This window comes from Tupaia chinensis, unplaced genomic scaffold (assembly GCF_000334495.1).
Source record: "Tupaia chinensis unplaced genomic scaffold, TupChi_1.0 Scaffold000542_1, whole genome shotgun sequence".
In the NCBI taxonomy this organism is placed as follows: Eukaryota; Metazoa; Chordata; class Mammalia; order Scandentia; family Tupaiidae; genus Tupaia; species Tupaia belangeri.
In genome coordinates, this window is record NW_006160055.1 from 211,708 (window position 1) to 220,103 (window position 8,396).

Consider the following 8,396-nt stretch of genomic DNA (forward strand, 5'->3'; position numbering starts at 1 on the left):
GCCAGACGGAGATCGCTCGCCCTGACGGCTGACGTTTCGCTTTCTCTGCGCATCCGGGGCGGGCGCCCCTGGTCAGCTCTGGGAGCCGAGCAAGGTGTGTGTGGGCACCGGTGAGCGCGCCCCGGTCTGGGGAGGTCTTCATGTCCCCCTCTTACTGTCACGAGTGGCCTGTGTCGCAGGGCGTGCCCACCGTGCCAGCCCCAGCGTGACCAGCTGTGTGTGGGACGAGGGCTCTTATGGCCCTCAGCTGGGGAGAAGAGGGCGGGAGGACCGCCCGGGGCCTGGCACCCACCCCTGCGTGCCCCTGGCGCTGGTCTTAGTGTAGCCAGGTGAATGGGTATTCGAGCGGTGGGGGAGGGAGGCCTAGCTTGGCGCTGGGGTGGAGGCCAAGGAGCAGCCCCCGTGCTTGGTTTGGGAACCCTGTCAGCCGACGACGGTGGCCCCAGCCAGCCCAGCTCCCAGCTCTTGATCCGCTCTCCCCCCCCCCGGGGGGCGGTTCAGTAAGCCGCAAGGAAGTACCATGCTCCTCCTGACCTCTAGGGCGACAGTGAAAACAAAGCAGGGACCCCGGAAAAGGGAAAGCAGGTGGAGAAGGCTGGGGAAGGAGCCTGGGCGCAGTGCGGGGGAAGGGGAGCAAGGCTGAGCCCGGTTCCACCCATGGGGTCTCCAGCCCCTCTCACTGCACTGTGGCTGCTGCCCGAGGTCTCCAAGGGACCGGGGCTCTACAGAGCACCCTGGGCCCGGGAGAAGAGGCCGGGGAACCAGGGTCAGAGCCAGATGCCATGGCGGGGCCCGCAGGTGTCCAGTTCTCCGCTCTGAAATATTCATCCCACTGGCGAGCTTTGGTTTCAAAGCTGGCGCCTTTGGCCTGGCCAGTAGCTACAGGGTGAGGCAGGTGCTTCCTGGGACTGCTGAGTGGGGCTCAGCGGGGTCCATTTCCCCCCTACCTGCCTGCTTTCCTGCCTCTCCAGTCATGAGGCCTGAGTCCTGGTCTGTGACTTAGAAGTGCTGGGACCACACAGGGTCAAGGGCTCTGACTTCCTTTCTTCTTGTGCCATGACCTCAGGGCCTTGCTTGTAAAAACGGGCACATCAGAGCGGTGATGATAGGCTGTGTCGTAAAGGTAGGGAGGACCTTGTGTCATGAGCTGGGATAATGGCCACCTCGCCTCGGTCTCCTCCCCTGGGAATGGGGGCCTCAGCTAGTAGCTGTCCACCTCAGAGCACCTCCTGCCTCAGGACTTCTCACTCTGGGCCCTGGAGAAAGAGCAGGAGCCTCAGAGAAGGGACACCCATAACAGTCGTGCGTCAGTCAGTGATGGGGATGTGTTCTGAGAAATGTGTCCTTTGGTGATTTCATGGTTGTGCGAACCTCGTAGTGTGTGCTTGTGAACCAAGATGGTGTAGGTGACTACACGCCTCGCCCGCCGTGTAAACTCACGGGACCACCGTCACATATGAGGTCTGTCGTTGACTGAAACCTCATCATGTGACCTATGACCAGACTTGTGTGTCCCCAGAGAGCTGAACTGAGAGGACCAGAGAGTGGAAGCGACTACTCTGGGAGGAAGTGCTGCTGACAAGTGCTAAACCTGCAGGGGCCTTGGGACATGTTCTGTTGGGAAACTCTGGAACGGATGACCTTGACAGAATGTTCCTAATCCTGAGATTCTAGAACTCGAAGCTAAAACTTGGGTCCCATTGTAGAACAGAAATACCCAGAAGTGCACAGGCCCTGGTAGTGGGTACTACAGTTCCAGCTGAGAGATGATAGGAATACAGTCATCTGGTATCTGAGGGGGGTTGGCCTCCAGACCTCCCGCAGATACCAAAGTCCACACAGATGCTCGAGTCCCTTATATAAAATGGTGCAGCTTTTGTAGCTAGCCCACACACATCTTCTCATTTACTTAAAAAAAGATTTATTATTATTTTTTTAAATTCACCAGAGAGGGATTGGGGAGGAGGTGAGAAAGCAAGCTGCCTGGTCCAAGACTTGAACTGTGGTCAGCCATGTGGAAGTTCAGTGCCTTCACCACCACACCACCTGCTGGCCCTATTTTCATATACTTTTATTCATCTCTACATTGCTTATGATACCCAGTTTGATGTAAGTAGTTGTTATTCTGTACTGTTTAGGAAATAATGACCAATCTGTGCACATTCAGTACAGACACACCCCTTATGTTCGAGTCTTTGATCTGAGGGCCTACGTAATGAGTCCGCATGCTGATCTGTTGACCTGTACTTTCCCTATCACAGAGAGGTGATGCGAGGGGTGCCAGTTTCCTGGTTCTGTGCTAGCTGGAGATACCCCTCAGCCCTTGGCAGTAAATCCCACTGTGGAGGGAGGTTATGAGGAGGGGTCTGGAATGGGGGACAATCCTGACAAAGGACCCCGGCACTGACCTGGTATCCTGAGAGTAAGGGGCATCCCTGGTAACAGTGGGGTGCTCTGAGGGGCCGGCTTGCAGTCAGACAGGACCTTTCTTTTTAAAGAATGATTTAATTTTATTCACTATCATCATTTTCTTTCATTTGACCAGAGAGAGAGAAAGGGAAAGTGAGAAAGCAAGCCGCCAAGTCCAGGACTTGAACCACAGTCGGCCATGTGTGAGTCCAGCACCCTAACTACCATGCCACCTCTGGCCCCGGAAGGGCTTTTAAGATACAAAGAGCTAGGATGTGAATGGTTCTCTAGGTTGGGTCTGTCTGTAAAACAAAGCTGGCCTGGGTCAGCACCCACAGGATATTTATTAATAGGTGTGCCTTGATAAAAGTGTTTCAGCTTAAGGAAATCTGAAGGAACACTGGGGTGATCAGGTTTGCTCACTGTAGGACTTCTCGGAGGCTTAATACGCCATTGTGCTTGTGAGTTTCCAAGAAGGAGCTATGGGTTGTTTCTCGGGCTCCTCTGTTTCTAGTGCTCATCCATCAACGTCTCTAGGATGTGTTTTTTAGAACAGTCTGAAAAATGCTGGGCTAGGTGATTCTTGCTGTCCACTCCCTGGTTCTGGTAAACTCTCCTCCGTGTGGGCTGATGGAGACGTAAAAGGAGGCCGAGGGAGATCACCTGCCTGCTCTCTCACACCAGTCAAGAAGCCAGGCCTCGCACCCTTCCATTTTAACAGTGTTCTGCTGTTTCCTGGCAGGCTCTGGGGTAGGTGAGCACCCAGGAGGAGAAGCTGCCTGCAGGGTCCAGAAGGCATTATGGAGGTCGTTTGGGAGGAGAGGGAGTTATGGCCATCCCATGCCCAGAACATACCATGTACCCTCCTCTGCCTCTGTCGGTGGCCTGCGGCCAGCTGCACATCAGTAGTGACCCCCAGCCTCGATTCTCTGGAGTGTATGCCATTCTGCCCTGGAGCCCTGTTCTGTAGGCTGTTCTTTCAGGAACAGAGACTGGCAGAGCTGAAGTGGACTTTGATCTTTCGGTTCAGGGTATTCATCTTATGGATGGAAAAACAGTCCAAGAACTCCTGTCCCTACCTGCTAACCCTGGCTCACGGGAGAAGGGATTATCTGTACGCCTGAGCTCCGACCTTGGCTGGGATCTGAGGGTACCACCCTGATGGTATCAACCACGCTTGCTCAGCTCCCTCCCTCATTTTACTACCTTACCCCCCCACCCCACCCCAGGAGCTGGCTTGTTGATGCAGGTGACCTGCAGGGGTGTCCAGGGGCTCCTGCTCCCATCGGGTGTGAAAGCAAACAGTGTAATACTGGACTGGGTTCAAATCCATCTGTGCTATGTGGGACCTTAGATCGATCTGTTTTTCTGTGAATTTCTGTTTTCTCATTTGGAGAGTAGGGGTAAGAAAATTTACCTCCTAGGACTGTTGTCAGGAACAGATGTGCTGTGGTTAGTACTTACTACTGGGGTTGCTTGGTGAGTACTTAGTTACAGTACTTACTACTCTAAGTGCCTCTCTTCCTTTCCAACCCTGCAGTTCCCCACTGTGGGCTGTGAATTCCTCTGCCTCTCTCCCCTCTTAATCTTTTCTTTTCTTCCTTTCTTTCTTTCTTTCTTTCTTTTTTTTTTTTTTTTTTTTTTTTGGCTACATGGCACAAACACTCACAGGTGTAGGGGTGAGAAAGCTCCCTGTCCTGGGGGTGACCACACCACAATCCTTTCCTTCCACTCTCCTCTCAGGATTTGGGGCATACATGCCCAGTGTGTTTCTCAAGCCTCTAGGTTCAGGACTTGAATCATGCGGTTGGCCTGTGGGATCCAGCCACCTTCACCACCAAGCCACTGGCTGGCCCTCCTCTCCTAATCTCGATGTTCAGCTGAAAAGATAGGAGGGGGCTGGGGCCAGCAATACATAGCTGGCCTCAGATGGGAACAGCCGTGGGTTTGTGTCCTGGGCCTCTCTGAGCACGTGGGGCACATGTACGTGTCTGCGACCCAGGTTGGCTGAGCCGGCCTTTACGAGGGGTACGACTGTGAGTGCTAAATCCACTTTCTAGGTGAAGAAACAGGTGTAGGAAAATGACGTGGCCATCGGGGGTGATCGCCACCCAGTCTTTCCCTCTCACAGAAGACATAAATAAACTAAAAAGACAGAAGTGTTATACAAGGGCTTTTTCAGAAGGGCACAGGGTTTAAGTTAATGGCTTCCTCTTTCCTTATCAGTACTCCCAGGGTGTCCTGACTACTGACTTGGCTGGAGTCTGAGGGTGCCACCCCGATGACCTGGTCTGCCCGCCCCCTGGGAGATAAGGGTGATGGGGAAGGAGAGCTGCAGTGCCTGGGTCCCTCTCTTGCTCCAAGGCAGCCTCTCGCTGGGAGCCTGGAGCCAACCTCTGTGTGCAGCCAGAGAAAGGCCACCCTGGCTAGAGAGGGGTGGAGGGGTGGCTTCTGCTGGGGCGGGAAGTAATGGCTCAGCAGTCTTATCCGTTTCTGAGTGGGAAGCGGGAGAAAGTGGGGGCGTGGAGGCTGGCTCCTCGTCAGGGGGGAGCGTGCTTGCATCAGTCACTCCGAGTTCTCGGCAGTGGGCAGGACTGGGAAGGGCCGTTCCAAACTCATGACCAGGAGGGCCTGTCCTGGGCAGGAGCAGGAACTTTCTTGGCTCTGGGGCATTCTTGTCTGTCAAATGACCAGATGATTTCCAAAGTCCATTCCAGCCCTGGAATTTCAGTTTTGTTTTTTTTGTTGTTGTTGTTGTTTTCGGAGAGGTTTTTTGCTATAGGGCGCGTGCGCTCGCCAGAGAGAGACAGAGAGACAGAAAGCGAGAAATCACCCCGTAGGGGGGATGGCCACACCGCAATCCCTTCTCCTCCATTCTCCTCGCCGCAATCCCTTCTCCATTCTCCTCTGGGGATCTTGGGCAGCAACATTGCCATTATGCTAACTGCTGGTCCCTGGAATTTCTTTTCAGATCCCCTGGGCTCCATGCTCTTACCCTCAGAAGCCAGGCCAACCAAAGGATATTAAATCGATTCTGGCCACCTTGGTCCCGAATCAGGCCTGGTGGTGACTGGTACAGGTACTCCTGGGTGTATCTTTTTACTCCTCTGCCCTTGGCTCTGCGCTGGGCTAGGACAGTAGTGTTTTCATTGGCGGGAGGGGAGGAAAAGGGAGGGAGGGAGTGTCCTACAGGCCCCCGCCCAGTGGGTGGGGCTGTGCTTCTGGGCCTGCTGGGTGGGATTTCCTGAGATGCAGCACTTTGAGCTATTCTTTCCATTCTGGCTTTGGGCACCGTTCCTGGCAGAAGAGGGCAAGCTGCCTGGACCAGTCAACTGCTGCTCCTTTCCTTCTGTCTCTCCGAACACACACCCTTTAGCTGTAACCCCAGTAGCGCTGGCCTCCTTGGTGCAGATTCCAGAGCCTTAACCCTTCATATGCCCCCAGGAGAGCCTGAGTCTCAGCAGGCTGGGATGGCTACCAGGAAGGAGAGGCTTCCCCATCGTGGCACCAGAAAACCTTGCCAGCCAGCAAGTCCTGCTGTTTGAGGTCACCCACTTCTGCAGCCATGGCTGGGTCCCAGGTCTTACAGAAGAAAAGAGGGACTCTGGCTCCTTCCTGATGTGGATTGGGCCGTGAGAGAGAGGAGCAAGCTGAATTTGTAATGTGCAAGGATGGAGCAGTCTGAGCGCCCGGATGACGATTCAGGCCACCTGCGCTTGCTCCTTGTTGCTAGAGTTCAGGGAGAGGCTGAACACCTGCTGAATTTTAGGAAAACGCAGGCTCCCTTGGGGAAGCTTAAAGGCCCTTGATAGCCTGAAGATGGTGAGCCTGCCCAGTCGCTAGCTGCGGAACACAGGCCTGGTTTCTAGTCGGGGCGTCAGCCTCGCTCCGGCCTCTCGAGCGCCCTCCTTTCCCACCTTCCTTGTACTCCATTCTCCTCCCACCCTGCTTTTCAACATAGCTATGACAGGAAACTCTGACCACGTCCCCCAATCCCTACTACCCAGGCAGACTGACAAGCTGTGACCTCATCCGCAACTGAGGGCTTGATGATGCAGGAGTAGCCAGCGGCCTTGTGGAGTTTGGCTGGAGGCTGACAGCAGAGGCTCCTGCCTGCCTGGCAGTGTTCTTTGGCACTGCCCAAGGGGTGTGCGGCTGAGTTTAGCAACTCCCCTGGCTGGCATCAGCACTAGGGGTTTCCTCTCCGGCACCCAGGCCTCTGCAGCAGACAGCTAGGATCTCCTGGCCCCAGCACCAGCTCTATGGCCAAGGACAGGCCGCTATACCTCTGTTCTGTGGCTGGCTGGTGGTAAAGTGAGGGAGCTGGCTGCTTTTGGTGTTTCCTTTTGGCTCTGCCCTTTAGGAATCTCTGTCACTGAACCACTTTCTTTTCTTTGTGCTATCAGACGGGGTTTGAGCCCTGTGGACCGGGTGTGAGCCCTGTGGAGTGGGTTTGAGCCCTGTGGAGTGAGTTTGAGCCCTGTCGACTGGGTTTGAGCCCTGTGGACCGGGTTCGAGCCCTGTGGAGTGGGTTCGAGCCCTGCGGAGTGGGTTTGAGCCCTGTGGACCGGGTTCGAGCCCTGTGGACCAGGTTCGAGCCCTGTGGAATGGGTTCGAGCCCTGTGGAGTGGGTTCGAGCCCTGTGGAGTGGGTTTGAGCCCTGTGGATCGGATTTGAGCCCTGTGGATCGGATTTGAGCCCTGTGGATCATGCTTGAGCCCTGTGGAGAGGGTTCAAGCCCTATGGAGTGGGTTTGAGCCCTGTGGACCAGATTTAAGCCCTGTGGCATCAGAGGAGCTGAATGGTACAAGCCTTCCCTTGCCACATGAGGGGCTTAGATAGGCCGGGGAGTCTAAATGAGGAATTAAAAGCATGGACTGGGGCTAGCCAGTGGTGTGGCCCTACCTTCCCTCCCTGGTGAAGGGATGGTCACAGTGACAACGTGGTTAAGTGGCTGGATCACACATGGTCAACTGTGTGGTTCGAGTCCTGGACCCAGCAGCTTAAAAATCACGCTGGACACGTGTGCATGTGTGCTCCAAATCCTGAGAGAGGAAATGGAGCAGGACGAGTCCTAGTGTGGCCGTCCCCTCCCCCCTCACCCGGGGAAGGGCACTTCCTCACTTTGCCTCTCTGTCTCCAGCAAGCATGGGAGTCAGGGATGAAGCTCAAGCCTGGACTTTATCACATGCTGGTGAGGTGTCCTCAGCCAAGGGATTCAAGTCCTCTGACCTCAGTGTCTTCATTTGCAAACAGGAATAATAACAGCATTCTGCTGCTGGCTGCTGGAAGGCCAGAGTGGAATCATAACTGAAGAAGGCCGCGCCTCTCCCTGCTTACCCGGAGTCAGGCATCCTTCTAAGTGCTCTGTGTGCAGCTTCTTGTTCAATTGCTCCCACAGCTCTGTTAGCGCTGCACCCATTCTCTAGGTGAAGAAAGTGATGTGGCGAGGTGGTCAGAGGGGGACTCTGGTGTGGACGGGCTGGTGGCTGAGGCCCCAGAGGCCTGGATTGGGACCTGCTATGTTCCCAGCAGGCTGGTCTGCTGCTGAAGTCCTCGGAGACCAGAAGCCTGAAAGGGCGGGCCTAGGGTGTGCGGAGGGAGTCTGTGTGAGTCAGCCTGCTGGGCTGGACCGGAACACAGGCTGGAGGCCTAGCCAAGGCTGACCTCCTCCCTGAGTCACCCTTCACCCTGTGGCCATCACAGCCCCAGAGTCTGGGAAAGGACGTGTTTGCCTTGTTTGTCTCCAGGGAGGGAGGGAGGGAGGGGCAGCTGTCCAGCCAGGCAAAGGACAGGCCAGCGAACCTGGTGCCTCAGAAGACTCTCAGGATCAGAGGCTGTTGATAGAGCTGGTTGTGAGCTCAGTGGGCCACGTATCTCACTTCACAGAGTGAAGGGCCCCCATGGAGGTGATGGGACAGTCATGGTGACCGCATGGCTTGGTGGCTCAGCTGGGGCTTTCCTGCAGTAGCCTCTTGGGCTATGTT

The 8,396-nt window shown here is 55.4% G+C and overlaps 2 protein-coding genes across 6 annotated transcripts in view; one reads left to right on the forward strand and one right to left on the reverse strand.

The window, feature by feature from the left end:
* PNKD (PNKD metallo-beta-lactamase domain containing) overlaps window positions 1-8,396 on the reverse strand; it is a 103,656-nt gene that overhangs the window by 78,339 nt on the left and 16,921 nt on the right. The gene's annotated exons all lie outside the window — the stretch shown is intronic.
* The window catches only part of TMBIM1 (transmembrane BAX inhibitor motif containing 1), a 26,446-nt gene that overhangs the window by 5,410 nt on the left and 12,640 nt on the right, over window positions 1-8,396 (forward strand). The window contains exon 2 of one of the 2 annotated variants that reach the window (XM_006157440.3): window positions 5,381-5,488. The exons of the other annotated variant lie outside the window; for it this stretch is intronic. The gene's annotated coding sequence lies outside the window, so the exon portion shown is untranslated. The remainder of the gene's footprint in view (window positions 1-5,380; window positions 5,489-8,396) is intronic. 2 annotated transcript variants of the gene reach the window in all.